We start from the raw sequence: 16,927 nt of genomic DNA, 5'->3' as shown, positions 1-16,927 counted from the left end.
TGATTAGGGAACAAATGTTGTGGTTGGGCCCAAGAGGGCTTAGGACCATTGGGGTCAATATACCCTTGTTGAGCCATGTTATAATATTGGGGATAAAGGGCCAAGTAGTTATCGACCCTCCCTTCATGTACCCCGAGGTCCACTCTATTCATGAGTTTCATAAAATCATTAATACCCGGGGTATTGGGGATTTCCGGTCGGAATTCGGTATAAGGAGTAGGGTATGGTGGGATAGGCACATAGGAAGGTGGGCGAGTAGACCTTGCCGGTACCCCACGAGGTACTTGTTGTTGGCGGGGTGCCTCTTCCCTTTGAGGGGGATTGCCGATGATTTGGATATCAAGGAGGTAGCTTGGCGTAGGCGAATATGGGCTCAATCTAGGGTCGGTGCCCGGTATATTCCAACCCGAAAGGATGATTGAGGTGCACCCTTTTGTGAGCCATTCTACACTCCCTTCTTGAGTGTAGTTACACCACCGGTGGTGGGTGAAGACGGTGTGCTCATCAATCAAAGTCCTCCCCTCAAGAGGAGCATAAATTTCACGGGAGTTGAACACGGGGCAAAGGTAATTGGCCAAAATAGTAACTAGACCTCCCATTATGAAGGTCTTGAGTTGGGTTGTCCCTTGAGCAAAATCATGAAACCTTGTAAGTATCTCAAGGGGGGTGTTGAAGTTATAGCGCCCTGTCCCCCGAACATTCAAATAGGACTCAAGAAAAGTTAAATCAATGAGAGTACATCTATCTTGTTCGTACCTCCCATTGATGGTAACGGCCACAAAGCGTTCGGTGATCCGAATCACTGGATGTTGGATGGCGAAGGTATAGCATTGCTTTAAACCGGTAAAATTCCTCCCGGAAATAGCCCTCCAAAGTAGGTCCACATCGAAATCAGCAGGTTTTTCGGTATAGTTGGTGGGCACATCAAGACCGAAAATGTGGGCAAATTGATCAAGTGTAAGGCTATGGTCTAGGTTGCACAACCTAAACTCCATGCCCACATTGGTTCGAGTATTCGTGACAATACGAAGGCTACTCAAAAATTCCAGGGTGAGACTAAGGTACGTCTCCTCATGGGCATGGAAAAGTTTTCCAATCCCTAAGCCATCAAAGAAAATATCGGTGTGGTACCTTATTCCAAGGACTTCCAACACCTTAGTATCTATGAATTGAGTGGGTTCATAGTTCTTACCTAGCAATTCGGCAAACTTCTTGCGTTGTGGATCGGAGGCGAAGAGTACCTCTGGGTAGTACTCAAGTTGCTCTATTCCTCCTCTTATGATGGGACGGAAGTTCCTGGGTGGTACTACCTCTCGCGGAGTTGAAGAGGATGATCCCTTGCGTTTCCTTCCGGCGGATTCAACAAAATTCTTAGCCTTGTCCTTGAGGTTCATCATCTTGAAGTTGAGGAAATTGGGTTTTTGTTGGCTTTTGATGTGAGAGGAGTGTTTGTGAGGATGAAGATGAGTGTTTTAGGGTTAGATAAGGTGAAGAAATGAGGAAGAAAGGGGGTGATTTTATAGAAGAAAAGGGGAAGCCGAGCGGATAAGAGTGGGGCTTGGGCGGATGATTCGAAAAAAAGACCCCAATCTGAGCGTCTTTCATGCGGGACGGGCGTCTTTGCTCAAGGCAATCCGAGCGTCTTCCTTAAAATCCGCTCGGATTTTGAGACAGGACCTCAGCAATTTCTGGAGCAGGCATAAGACGAGCGTCTTCTGATTTGGATGGGCGTCTTACTCGGGACGGGCGTTTTCTCAAAAATCCGCTCGGATTTCCTGGCAGTTTCAAAACTTTGTTTCAGGTGTCATTTAAGACGGGCGTCCCGTGGAGAATACGAGCGTCTTTTTTGAAGACGGGAGTCTTGCGGCGAATCCGCTCGGATTCTGAGACAGTGCTGAACAGTAATACGGTGAGGGCCCTGGACGGGCGTCCAGCACTCGGGACGGCCGTCTTTGGCTGCTTTTCTTCCTTTTTCTTTCTTTTCCTTGCACAATCATACCCTTTCACCGATTTGTTATTCCTCCTTATCTTTTTCTGAAATTTGCTCAATAAAAATGTAAGAAGACTCTCTCTCACTACTCTCATGCAAGAAATCAAATACAAATGCAAAAATGTACAATATTATACAAAGTAAGGATTCAAGAAATATCTTACAAATGGTGGTTTCAGATAGGACTCCACCAAACTAGTTCAAATTGTAGAAATTCTTGTCCATGGAGCTCATGGCTCTTAATAAGAGATCAAAAGCTTGTGAACAAGCTCCAAATAAACACAAGTATGGGTTGCTCCATTTGAACATGAAATTTGGCCAAGGAAGCTTGTCATATGTTCTTTCTTTCGCTTTGTCCTCGGCACTAGAGCTTTCCCAATGCTTCCAATAAATAAGCCTATGATTCTTGTCAACACTAGGGATGAAGTATGGTTCGTTTTCATCCGTAGACTTCCACTCACCAACTTCTTCTTCAATTTTGGTAATGATGATAGCATTTGAATTTGTCAATCCTTCAAGAGTAGAAGGTGAATTCTCATGGCATTGATGATCGAGTTCCTTAGAAGTTGTCATTGTGGGTGCCAAACTTCCACAAGTAGCTTCACGAGCAAGTTTCTCTTTGAGCTTTTTCACCAAGTAGCTTTTGTATGATGCTTTGGCCTTTTGAAGAAGGCCCACCATATCCTCTTCAACGATCATTGGCTCCATGATAGGTGTCAAGTAGTCTTTATGAGGAATAGGGGAAGGACGTTTTTCTTCATGATAGGGTATCTCAAATGTCTCAAGGATAGGCTCCTCAAGCAAGGTGATATTACAAGTCCATCCTTTAGGCTCATCATCATTGTTGCTATCTTCATACGAATCATAAATGGGGGCTTCATTCTTCTTCATTATTTCTTCCTCCAATATCCCAATGTTCACATCAAAGGTCACACCCTCATACTCACAAAGGTTAAGAGTATTTCGCTTACTTAACCTCATATCTTCTTCATCAAATACCACACTCTCATATTCACAAGAGCTCAAGGAGATTGGCTCTTCCCATTTTTCATTTTTCATGTCAAAAGTTACTACTTCAAATTCACATTCATGTTCAATGTCCACAGAGTGGTCAGGAGTGGTTTCTTGGGATTCTCTCATTTGGGCAATTTGAATCTCCAATTCCTCACTTTGGGCAACAATGCCTCGAAAAACATTGTCCCTCTTTTGGCTCTCCTCTATCATTTGTTTGAAGAAGTTTTGTTGATCTCCCATCATTTGGAGAATCATATTTTGAATGGGTTCATCCTCTTATTTTGGGTAGGTGTGAAAGTGGTTGTAATGTGGCAATTGAAACTCATTATGAAGTGGGTATTGGGTGGGTGGTTGTTGTGGATAATGGATGTGGTGATTTTGGTGGGAAAATTTGGGGTAGTGGTTAGGATTTTCATTGTACAAATAGTAAGGTAGGTTTGTGTTGACTTGCTCCTCAAACTCCCCATACGTATAGTCATACTCAAAAGATCCACCACATACTCCATATGTCAAGTCTTGAGCCATCATAGCTAAGACAAGGAAACAACTACAAGCATGGAAACTACACAAAAACGGTAAGAACAATACTTGAGGAACAAGTTCCTCAAGGTGAAAGCAAAATTAAAATAGACAAACAAGTAAGAACTTAATCACATAGCACCGTCCCCGGCAACGGCGCCATTTTGATAAGACAAGAGTTGGTCGTCACACATCCAATCAAACACATTTATAATACTCAACAAACTACTAGTTAGTGGTAAGTCGAGGTCGATCCATGGGACGGTGTGCTTTGGGTTCTAAGTCTATCTATCTCAATTTATGCTAGTGTCACAAGTTATTTGGGTTTGTAGTTGTGTCTAGACTAATGCAAGCAATAAAGTAAAACAAGCAATAAAAGGAAGGATGTAAACAAATGATTAAAAGTGCTAGGATATCATGGGGTTATAGGGGGTTCATGGTGTTGATCATACAAACATGTTTACAATTATGAGCAAGCAATTAGTGTTGTGGAGGAACCGAGTTGGTTTATATCTTACGGTTCTTAGGAAGAGTTGGGTCCCGGAGCCGAATCGGTTAGATTGTACAACACCTACAAGTCGACTTACTTTCCTCCTAATCAACTTCTATGCATGGTCTAACAAGACTCGAGTTGGTTTATATCTTACAAGTCAAGTTAAATAGATAAGAGATGGTTGTAAATGCAAGGATTCATAGGCTTAGCATTTCATCAAACATAACATGTGGATAAAGTTGACATCACAACAAGCAAGCAAATTAATTTTGTGAATATATTAGATTAAGCATAAATAAATCCCATGTTTGGCTTCCCTTAATTACCCACTAATCCTAGCTAAGAGACTACTCACTCATTTTCATGTTTAACAAGCTAACAAGGTTGTCAATCATATTAAGAAGGTAAAACATGATAAACAAGCAAGAAAGATTAACAATAATTAAAGCAAAGATTAAGAGAATTATACCTATGGAGATTCCGACAATAATGCAAAGAATAATAGAAGAAACTTGATTGATTGATGAAGGGTTGTCAATACTCCAATAATAACCCAATAATCTTCAATTACCCAAAAGTAACAAACTTGAACAATAATTAAGGAGAGATTAATGTGAGATTTGTGGAAAGATTGAAGAGTAATCTATCCTAATCTATCCCTAATCTAATCTAAGAGGAATTTCTAATGTGGAGGCTCTCTACTCTAAAACTTCATACCTTGATTATTTACAAGTGGGGTATATATAGTAGAGCTTCATTAGGTTAACTAAGGCTAATTTAGTAATTACATTTTTGAGTTTTAAGCAGGGAAATGCTAGTCTTTTCAGAGGGATGAGCATCTCGGCTGAAGACGTTGCGGTCCGTCCGTCCAGGAAGGGAAGACGCTCGGATTCTTGAGGGGGTGCACGAGCGTCTTTCTGCAAATCCGCTCGGATTGTAATAGAGGAATCCGAGCGTCTTTGTTGCTTGGACGCTCGGATTGTCATCCTGGACGGCCGTCTTGGCTGTTTGGCCGCTCGGGTTCTCCTTCAGAATCCTTTTCTTCACTTTCTTTTTATTCTTGTAGAATTGGTCTTTAGTTCTCGCTTCCTCTTCATACTAGTCCATCAAACATCGTCAAATAGCTTCCAAATATGCACGAAAGACGGGAATTTCCGCCTAATTGTCTTCTTTCCTACAAAATAGACGAAATGCACTAGGAAAGCAAATAGAAAGGTTTTGACGGATAAAATGGCTATGGAATGTTATAATAGCATGAAAAATAGGCTCAATTAGGGGACTAAATGTGCCAAAATATGGGTCACATCACTTACCAATTCCTTAAAAGCCAAAACTGCATTCTTCCTTCCGAGAGTGTGGGTTGCTAATGCTTTCCCATCTTTCGATCCCGACCTTCTATTTGCCTTATTTGTTTCAGAATTTTTAGCAAATTCGGGATTCTTTATTGGCCTTTTCTTCAATCTCTCCCAATTTGTGACGGTAAACCAATCTGGCTTTTTCTTTGCGATGACGACATTGCCGATACACTGGGTAATACGCCTCTTGATCCGGCTCACCCACTCAGTCCTAAGGGGATATCCTTCTTGGTCGGCCCGAACACTATCCTGAAATTAAAAAAAATGAATTGTTATTAGTAGATAAATAAATTTAATTATATTATTTAAGAATAAAAATATTATTAAAGAATTAACTTATTATTAAATGAAATAATTATTTTTCAGAAAAATACATATTAACGAAACCTGAAAATATTGCCACATCCTCTCTCGCTGCTCATGAGTCGCCTCAGACCAATTGGTTACGTACTCCACGTACGTATGAGTGAATGACTTGGTCAAATAATCGCGGATCGGTTTGTCCTCTCACCTTGAAATAAACGACATATATTAGATAAGATCATTTAAAATGAAATTATTTAAAGGAAAAATTGCAAAATATTACCTATTATAGTTGATATTTTTCAAAATATCACATATTATACTTATATTTTCAAAGTATAATATGTAGGATTTTGAAAAATCTTGACTATAATGGGTAGTATTTTAAAATGCGCCATTATTTAAATAATATACAAGAAAGTCAATAAAAAATAAAATGGGAAAGCATTACTTACCAATGACCTCAAGGCATGATCCTCTGATAGAACAACTCGCATGTCCTCTGGCTGCTGCTGCTGCTGCTATGGCTGTGGCTGCGGCTGCACTACCTCCTGCTCCTCCTCCTCGTGGTCACGTCGTCCACAACTACCACCTCCTAACATCCGTCTAAATATGCTTCTATCTACCATAATTACTAACTATAAATATTCCAAATTGTTAATCAAATATGTGATACATAAAATACGCAATACATGTCTAAATCACACAAGAAAGTCAACAAAAATAAATCACACAATAAATTGTATTAAAATTAACCTTAATTCAAAATAAACATCATAGTTTTACACAAATGGATTAACATTATTGTTAACCAAAAAAACTGAATAAAATTACAACTAATCTCCATCACTATCACTACGAATTAAAATAGCTTCATCTTCTGAAAAAAGCATTCCGACTTCGTGCACTTCTTCCTCATTTTCCCACTCTTCTCCTTCTTCTTTTTCTTCATCATTATCTTCATTCTCTTCGCCGCTTTCTATAACCACTTCGTATTCATCTTCACTCCCGATGTCTTCCACCAAAATTGGTGAAATTGAATGATCATTGACAACATCTTCTTGAAAGTCAATTTCTTTAACAGGAGCGTCGACATGTGATCTAACTTACATTTTAAACAATTTCTAACTTATAATTTATATTCTACTAGTATACTACTAATTTCTAACTTATATTTTTAACCAATTTACAACATTTTTGACCAATTTCCGACATTTTACTAATATATTAACTTTTCTAACTAATATAACAATTTATAATTAAGCTATTAATATACTACTAATTTCTAACTAACATAACAATTTCTAACTTACTTTTTTAGCCAATTTCCAACATTAAACCAATTTCCAACATTCTACTAAAATATTAACTTTAACAATATCAACAACAATAATAGCTAATCACACAACATCAACTTTAACAACATAAATAATAACAACATCAACAACAATGATGGTTACTATCCTAGGGTCATTAGCATAATTTAAAAACATAATTAGTAAGAGAAAATTACCTAATTAATTAAAAGTGAAACTGAAAAGAAGAAAAGAGACGGTGGCAGAGGCGGCGTTTGTGGTGGTAGACGGTGGTTATGGAGACAGTGATGGCCTTGGCGGCGGCGGGGGTGACAGGCGGCGGCAGGGCTGACCAATGGTGGCAGACGGTGGTGGTGGTCGAGGTTTTGGGGGAAATTAATTTGGGAAATTAATTTGGGACAAATGATAAAGGTAGCGGACGTCGCGTGTTTGGTTTTCAGAAAAAGAAAACTTGTGACGTATTATCCGTCACATATCCGTCCTAATCCCCCTTTTTTTTCAACCTATGTGACGGAATATCTATCACAAGTTTAAATTTTTATGACGGAATATCCGTCGCAGATATCTTTTTCAGATTCCTCAGGTGACGTGTCGTGTGACAGAAAAAGAAAACTTGTGATGGAATATCCGTCACAAGTCCGTCCCAATACCGGTTTTTTTTCCACCTATGTGACAGAATATCCGTCACAAGTTTAATTTTATGTGACGGAATATCTGTCGCAGATAACTTTTTCAGATTCCTCAGGTGACGTGTCGTGTGTCAGAAAAAGAAAACTTGTGACGGATATTTCGTCACAAGTCCGTCCCAGTCCCTCTTTTTTTTCCACCTATGTGACGGAATATCCGTCACAAGTTCCTTTTTTGTGACGGGTAATCCGTCATAGCCTTTGGCGCCCTTGTTTTTTTAAACACGCCAGTTTTATGTGACGGATAGTCCGTCACAAGTTGCAGTCCGTCACAAGCCCGTGTTTTGTGACGGAATTTTTATCCGTCCCTACACTTCCGTCACTGTTCCGCTTTATCGTTGTAGTGAAATGCAGTCCTATATGCCCATAAAGTATCATCTAATTTCATGCTCCAATCTTTTCGTGATTTAGACACAACTTTAGCTAGATTTTCTTTAAGTTCCCTATTGGAAATTTCTACCTAACCACTAGTTTTAGGATGATACCCCAAACCTCTACGATGTTCTACACCATCTTCGGACAGAAGAGCAATAAGTTGTTTCTCTTTAAAGTGCATACCCCCATCACTGATGACAACTCGAGGGACACCAAAGCGAGGGACGATTACCTTTTTCAAAAGTTGGATAACAGTCTTTGCATCACAATGGACCGAAGCAACGGCCTCTACCCACTTGGACACGTAATCAACAGCTACAAGAATATACCTGTTGCCTTTACTAGACGGGAATGGCCCTTGGTAGACGATGCCCCAGACATCAAAAACCCCGACCTTTAAAATGCCAACTTGAGGCATCTCCTGCCTCTGTGAAATATTTCCCGTCCGCTGACACCCATCACAAGGTACAACAGTCTTTAGCATCTTTAAACATGGATGGCCAATAAAAGCTAGATTGAAGTACCTTAGCCACGGTCCAAGAGGGACCATGGTGACCACCATAGGAGGAAGAATGGCATGCTTCTAGGATAGCTTTAGTCTCCCTTTCCAGTATACACCGTCTGTAAAGACCATCAGCACACTCCTTGAATAGATAAGGATCATTCCAGAAGTACTACTTCACGTCATGAAGGAACCTCTTCCTCTGCTGATATGACAAGTCAGGAGGCAATAAAATCACCTACAATAAAATTAGCATAATCAACATACCAAGGAGTTTCAGCATTAGAAATAGCAAACAAAATATCTTCAGGGAAAGAGTCATCAATAGGTAAAGAATCTCCCCCTTCTTGCAATGGTAGGCGCGATAAATAATCAGCTACCAAATTTTCAGCGCCTTTGTTATCTTTAATCTCCTGATCAAACTTTTGAAGAAGGAGCATCCATCGCAATAATCGTGGCTTGGCCTCCTTCTTAGCAAAAAGGTACCTCAGCGCTGCATGGTCATAAAATACAGTAACTTTTGAACCTAATAAATAAGACCTAAATTTCTCCAGCGCATATACCACAGTTAACAGCTCCTTCTCTGTAGTTGCATATTTCACCTGAGCTTCATCCAGAGTTCGGCTCGCATAGTAAATTACACTCAAAGCTTTGTCTTTCCGCAGGCCTAGCACTGCGCCAACTGCATAATCACTACCGTCGCACATGATCTCAAAAGGCAGCTCCCAGTCTGGAGGCTAAATGATCGATGCTGTAATCAAGGCCTGCTTTAACCTGTTAAAAGCAGTAAGACATTCATTAGTAATATTAAATGGAGCATCCTTAAGCAACAATTGTGTAAGTGGTTTAGCAATTTTAGAAAAATCCTTAATTAACCGGTGATAAAAGCCAGCATGACCAAAGAAACTCCTAATTCCGTTAACATTAACGGGAGGAGGCAATTGCTCAATCACTTGCACCTTTACTTTATCAACCTGGATACCCTAATCATATACTAAGTGTAACACCCCCATCTACCAAGGAGCCTTAACAAGACCTTCCCCAGCAGATAAGGGCGTTACCATCTCGGTTGCCCGAGGAATAGTAAATATCATAACGTCAATAAAAGAACAATTAAGTATATTACAAGTTAAACTCAATAAAAGAAAAAGGTACAACTGACAACAAACACTATCAACTACGGTGATACTATCCATGCCATGACTCAGTGATAAACTCATCCCTCCAAAGCACCTAGCTAAGCTCCACTTATCAACACCTTTTAAGACTGACTGCTCACCATAATGGATCACGGCAGACACAACACAAGAAGAAACACAGAAAACACCACAGAAGGTCAGTAACTGAAGAACAAACACAAAACACAAGATACAATATACGCAATCAAACTCCACCACCAACTACCCATCATCCATCTGACTAACCCGAAGGAAAGTCCTGCCAGAATATCCGCCGCAACAGATATTCTACACCGCCAGTGGGGGACCGCAGCCTTTCTCACCTAAGCCCCACTCATCTCCAACGAGCGCATAACCCATGTCTATTAATGTGCACATCCCCCTTGCGGCGGGAACCACAAGGGGCGAATCAAGAGGGTGAAGCCATTCCCGAGATGGCTCCACTCACCCGAGGACGCACCTCACAAACCACAGACAATCAACAACAACCAACTATAATACCAATGTAAATAAAACCAATACCAACTAATCAACACCACCAACATACCGAGCAATCAACAGTACCGAGTAGGAAAATCTACCTTTAGCAATCCGCAGCAACACCGCATACGACTGTATGACGATAAGCAACCATCATTACCACCTATTACACACAGTACGACAACCCCTATTACTACCAATCACAACCACAACCAAAACTAAGGAAGACGATGATGACGATGACTTACCTACGCTCAGCGTTCGGCGACAAGACCGCTGCCCGACTCATGCCTCCTATCCCCATGGTGTCTCAAAGCACAAAGGGTTCCAAGGGATAAAGGTTGGTGAAGGAGAGAGATGTATCGACGATTAGGTTTAAGAAGAAATGAAATGAAAACTGATTTTGGGTTCACGACTTCACGATTTATATTTTACTGTTGACCTCGCCTTACTTGATCGAGTATGGAAGTTACTCGATCGAGTAGCCTCTACTCGATCGAGTCACTGAGCTACTCGATCGAGTAGCCTACGCTAGATCGAGCTTCCTAATCCCAGGGTTATTGTAACGTAAGATCGAACCAACAAAGGTCTCAAGAGGTCTAGACATGTGTCTAAGGTCAGTCAATGACGATCAACGAGTCCCTAATGGGGCAGGTATTATAGTCTTTCCCCCTTAAAAAGAACTTCGTCCCCGAAGTTCAACTCATTGTCTCCTACAACCCAAGGTGTAACGTAACTTAAGGTAACCGACGACAACTCATCCCAACAAGAACAATCGTAACCATTCCCCACATTCCACCCAGCTGCCCATGCCGACTACTCATCATCATCATCATCTGCTTCTGCGAATGTGACCATCAAACGCAACTTCCCTCTGAGTCATCAACCACATAATACAGATGAAAGACACATTATCACAAATTGTTACTTCTATTTTACCAACCACATATACAACCGCACACGTCCATGTTAGGTTTATTTACCTCTTATTAGACTCCTCTAATAGTGAACTAATTAACTTCTTGATTATTTGTTCTTTAGATCTAGTGCATGCATAACAAAATAAGAGATTTATGAGGAAAAACAATATCCCTTACATTGTTAGATGGTTCAAAATATAGGGCACAAGTAAGGTCACCTTCCTTCACTTGTTCTTGAGCTTAATGTATTAGATGATCCTCCAAAATCCCAAAGTAGAGATCCTCCTTAGATTGCACCCAAGACTTATCCCTTAAACTAGTATACTAATTAACTAGATTAGTAAACTAGTATCCTTAAATTAATTATAATATTATTACTATTACTACACTAGTAATCTTTATTTGATATTAGAATGGATGAACAAATGCTTGTGTATCTAAAAACTTGTTTTTAGAGAGATTAAGAGAATATGAGATGTTTTGCATGTATAGGAAGTGAATGAATGAGTAAGTCAAAAATGAGAACAAAAGTTCTCATAAAGAGGAAGGGGAGGCCGGATAGGAAGAGGCCAAGGAAGGCATCTTTGCCTTTTGCTTTTTGTCTTCACAATGTATTAGTGTAGATACCTCATTTATGCACCTCCCGCAAACCACCTGGTGATGATTGGGCCGCATGTTTGGTATACAGAAGGATTTGTGACAGTTCGTAAGTTTATCATCAAGTTATCGCTCAAACACTTGTGTCTACCTCTTAATTGTGATCTACGTGCCGATACGGTCGTTTTGGCAGTAATTAGAGTACATTTGGAGTCTGGGTCAAAAACCGTCTTCATTTTCTAATAGCCGAGTCAGAATGTTCTGGAATATTCCGGATATTTCTATTCCATATTTTTTCCAATCTTTTGATCTTTGGTAAAATATCTCCCGTAATATTCACACAAAATATTAAATTAATCCGCTATTCCATAATAGAAACGCGGAAATCTTTCTTCCGCGGGAGGAAACCACTGAGGAAAAGACGCAGCAGGTACTGCGCCTCTTCCAAGGGACGCAGCTCCTGCTGCGCCTCTTCCTCAGTCCTTTTCTGCGTATTTTTCTTATCTTTTCCAGATTCACTTCCAAAGTTTCTCCGAAAACCCTAATTTCCTCCGTGTGATTAGTATAAATAGGGAGCTTCGTTCCTCATATTTCTCACGCGAGTGTCCACTCTTCTCTTCTCCCTTTGCATTCTAGACCACGTTCTTACTTTTTGGCGTCTACGTGCTTGAACTTTCGACCACGTAAGCTCGGATCTTTCTGAGTACCAGCCTCGTTTTGCACGACCGACCAATTTGACCAACTCCACATAAATCAACATTAATCAATCTTATTCGTTTTCCTCTTAGAGGGCATTTTCGTTGTACATTCGAGTCGAGCATCACTAAACGTTAACTTAGTTCATCTCGTTTCGTCAAACATTTAAGTCTGAGGGTGTATAATCTTTATTTTATTATTGTTCTTTATTTTTGTAATCACAATTGTAAGATTTACGTCGAAAATATACTTAAAACCGATTTGTAAAACCTTGTTTAAAAACCCTTTTTTCGGATTATCAGAAGACAACCGTCGAGAAAGGACGCAGCAACTGCTGTGCCTCTTCGAAGGGACGCAGTACCTGCTGCGCCTCTTCGTGAGGCTGCAGCAGTTCCTGCTTCCTTTCTTCTTCCTTCGTCTTTTGTTCGTCTGTTTGTTTTGTTTTCACTTTGTTATCAATTGTTCATATTTCTTTTAACATGATAATTGAAGTATAATAATTTTGACATGTAAATAATTCATAATTAATTAATTCATTTTTCAAAATCCCGACCTAAATCCCTTTTAATCCATATTTGCGGGTTTTCGTCATTAAATCAATTCGGTTTTTAGAGGTTTGATTCATCCATATTGAGTCTCTGAAATCCATCTTTGGTATACTTGTATCTGTTATTTACCGTTACCATCATTAATTCATCATTAATAACCTGTTTAGTCTAATTAATTTGATTAGTCTGTTAATTTGTAAATAATCTTATTAATCTTCTATATAATTCATTCTAATCAGTTTCATTCATGTTTTATCGTTTTTATGACCTCAATCACATGTAAATAATATGTTAATCACTTTCATCCTAGTCAATTATCCATTAATCAAGCATTAAATTCACCAATGAACATTAACGAGTTGCGGTTCCTGCTTCACAGCCAGAACTCAACCCAGGAACAGAGGCAGCGACTGTTGCGCCTCTTTCAAGGGACGCAGCTCTGCTGCGCCTGTTCCCGGTTGATTTCTGTCTCTGAATTCCTGTTTCTGCTTTGGCCTAGTTTATTAATTACGTATTTAATTAATTATTAACCGTTTTATTATCCCTATTTCTGTTCGTTTTTTCATTTATTCATTCTTTTCTCAAATTATCCGTTTTAAATGTATTTTCGACGTAGATCAATTAACCCGTTGTAATTGTATTTCTTTTATTGTATTGTTTGGATGCTCTCACATGCAATTAACTTAAATTCCTACCTCGACATTAATTGTATGTTAAATTACTGTAGATACCCAGTATCTGCACCTTCCAAAAACCACCCGATGATGATCGGACTATAACGTGTTTTTCATATGCGTGCGTGGATTGCCTATATATGAGACGGTTTAATGCACTTCTCGGATATGAAAAATGATTTCAAAAGTTTTTTAACTTCATTTGCATTAAAATAACACTATTTAGAGTTAAAACCATCTTTGGACCCAAAACCGACTCATAAACCCGCAACCCGAGTCAACCCAAATCTCGAATGTAAAAAATAATGCCATGAATGTAACACCCCCATTTATTTAAGGGCCTGAACTAGGACTCCTCAGATAAATGACGGTGTAACCATCTCGGAAAACCGAGGCAGTAGATAACAAAGGAAAGAAACACAGTACTTTATTAAATGCTTATAGTGAGATTACAACTGGAACTAAAACAAAGTCTCCAGAATATGACCAAAAGATGAAGTCTGATAAAACTACTAGTAAGACTAAGGTGGGCTAGGCACTAAGTCCGTCATCCAAGCTCTCTTCCCGGCCAGCTCCTATCAGTCTCGAAAATACTGTCAACGGTCCCCAATAATTGGATCATCACGGGCGTATACGAATACAGGTGGTCACCGAAGCCGAGTAGGGAAAACAATTAAACAACAAAATACAATATGCATGATCCTCCGCCACCTCCATCTCCATCTCAACTCGTATCTCATATCTCATTTCTCATATCTCATAACCCGGACAACCCAGCCATACCGATCCCCGGTAGACTATATATATCGACCGTAGCCGATCGCCATTTAGCTTGTTGAGGACACCAGGGCAAGTCTGCAGAACCCGCCCGGGCCTTATCACAACATCACATCGTATCTCAACATCGTCACCACCACATCGTCCTCCAACTCCAATGCATATGAAATGCTCAACAATAATTAATGCAATGCAATATGTATATAAATCACCATCGAATCGATAAATCATGAAGTCATGCCGTTACCCGATGTTGTGATATCATACTCAATACGATCAAATCAATCAATCACCTTCCCGAATATAAATGATAACGTAATTCAACCACCATGAAACAAGTCAACACAATTCGAACAATAACGATAATAGGACAAGTGTATTTCCCTACCTCAAAGTGCCAGCAATTCCAATTAAGCAGTTAAGCAGTCCAGAAAGTAAAGCAATGAATTTGACTATCGATCCTTCACGAATCCGTCACCTAAAACAATTATAATAATTATAATTACTAACTACTAAATATAGTAATTTCCCAAAATAGAAGCTTTCCCGAAATATAATCCCGACACCAACTTGTGCCCAATTGTTAACTAAAATAACCCGATTAAAATTTGACCCACTTCCCAAAATAGGAAGTTATTAAAGTATAATTTCTTAAAATGGAAACCTTCCCGATAAAGTAACTTTTCTCTTTTAACAAACCCGACTCAAAAACCCGACTTGAATTATTTAACCGACTCGGGAATTAATTAAAAAAATTATTTAATGACACGGGAATTAAATTAATTAATTATGAATACGACTCATTACGAATACAACAATTACATTATGAAAAACCCGCTTCTAAACCAAAAACAGCCCGTCATCGCACTACCCCCCTTCACACGCACTCACGCACCACCACGCACCACCTCACCACCGTGTCAACCACCAGACCAGTCCCCCACTTCAACCCAGCCATCAACAACCAACCCCACCCTGTTCGACTGCCGCCGGCGAGTCGAACCAGGGCTGCCAACCTGGCCGGTTCACCACCGCGCATCCCCAAACACCTCCTTTTCTCCCCTGACCACCGCCACAACCAACAACCATTAACTATTCTATCACCACCATTCAGCTCGCCGCCAACCCACGAACACAGACACCACAGCACCACCGTTTCGACCTCCCCCTAGTCCACGGTGGTGCCACCCAAAACCCACCTGTCTAAACTCCCCTGAAAACCCGTGTAATAACCCGTTTCTACCACCCATGTCGCTGCTGCCTTTTTCCGCCATTATCACCACCAACAACCACCCTAAACACCACCAATACACTCGCCCCTTACCACCCATTACCAATACCCTGCCAACAACTACCCTAGACGCCATTATAAGACACGAAACAACCCACCAAAAACCCGACAAAAACGAAAACAGAGAAAGTGAGTTGCTCTTACCATCTTTCTGCCACCACAACGGCCACCACGGCCACCCTAGGTCGTCGCCAATCATCCCTACCCCTTCCCTGCTCCGCCGTCAACAACCCAGGCACTCTCTCTCTCTCTCTCGTTTTGTGTGAAAGCCGAGATGGGATCTGAAGAAAAGAGGTAGGAGGGAGGCGGGTAGAGGGTAGGGTATTATTAGGTTAACTAGGTTTAGTTTAGGGTAATTAGGGCTAAATGGGCTTTAGGGTTTAATTGGTAATTGGGTGATAGTTACGGTTGGGCCACTCACTGGTTTAGCTTCACCTTTCGAATACAATATAAAACCGTCTCAATTAACTTACGACAGCTTAATGTAATTATCGACTCAACAGTTACCCGACTTAATTAATATTGTAAAATGTATAATAAATAATATTTAATAATATCCATTTAATAATATCCGTTTAATTCAATAATATCCGTTTAATTTATTTTATAAAAATACGGAGTATTACAGTCTTCCCCCCTTAAAATGAACTTCGTCCCGAAGTTCGCTCCCTTACCCAAACCTCAGAAGGGTATTGCATATCGTACTTACGGACGTCGCGTAATTCTAACTCGATTAACACACACTTTTGACACCTCAATTAACATAACAAATACGGAATGTTACATTCTGCCCTCCTAAAAATAAACTTCGTCCCGAAGTTTTAGCTCTTCTTTACTTAACCCAATTAACTACAACTAATAACTATATGCGAACACAGATATATGACAACTATATAATTATCTGAGAACACCGTCATCTTCCATCTAAATTCCGATCTCAAACTCAAGTAACTCAATAACCATGGTCGCACTGGACCGTAACATAGCTCCCGAAATCATCACTCTGCTCATAGGCCAACTCGTAACTCATTACCAGTAGTTTAACTACACTCTTTTTACACATCAACCAACTACCAGAAGTAGGAACAAAACATATAGAACTCATTTGCATAGGTACTCCACCACGAAACATCTACTTGGTCAACTATAATCTACAAACAAGTGCAAATTAAGCATCAAGATTTTACAATCCTACCCAACTAAAAACATGGTT

At 40.0% G+C, this 16,927-nt stretch overlaps 1 long non-coding RNA gene across 1 annotated transcript in view; it reads right to left on the bottom strand.

Annotated features, from left to right (window-relative positions):
• Positions 1–15,905, bottom strand: part of LOC141598372 (uncharacterized) — a 110,122-nt gene extending 94,217 nt beyond the window's left edge. The window contains exon 1 of the long non-coding RNA XR_012523460.1: positions 15,859–15,905. This is a non-coding gene — a long non-coding RNA (uncharacterized LOC141598372). The remainder of the gene's footprint in view (positions 1–15,858) is intronic.
• Positions 15,906–16,927: the final 1,022 nt, after the last annotated feature.

The sequence above is a fragment of the Silene latifolia genome, chromosome 9 (genome assembly GCF_048544455.1).
Source record: "Silene latifolia isolate original U9 population chromosome 9, ASM4854445v1, whole genome shotgun sequence".
NCBI classification, from domain to species: Eukaryota; Viridiplantae; Streptophyta; class Magnoliopsida; order Caryophyllales; family Caryophyllaceae; genus Silene; species Silene latifolia.
The sequence above is the reverse complement of the archived record's forward strand: the minus strand, read 5'-3'. Positions and strand labels throughout refer to the sequence as shown.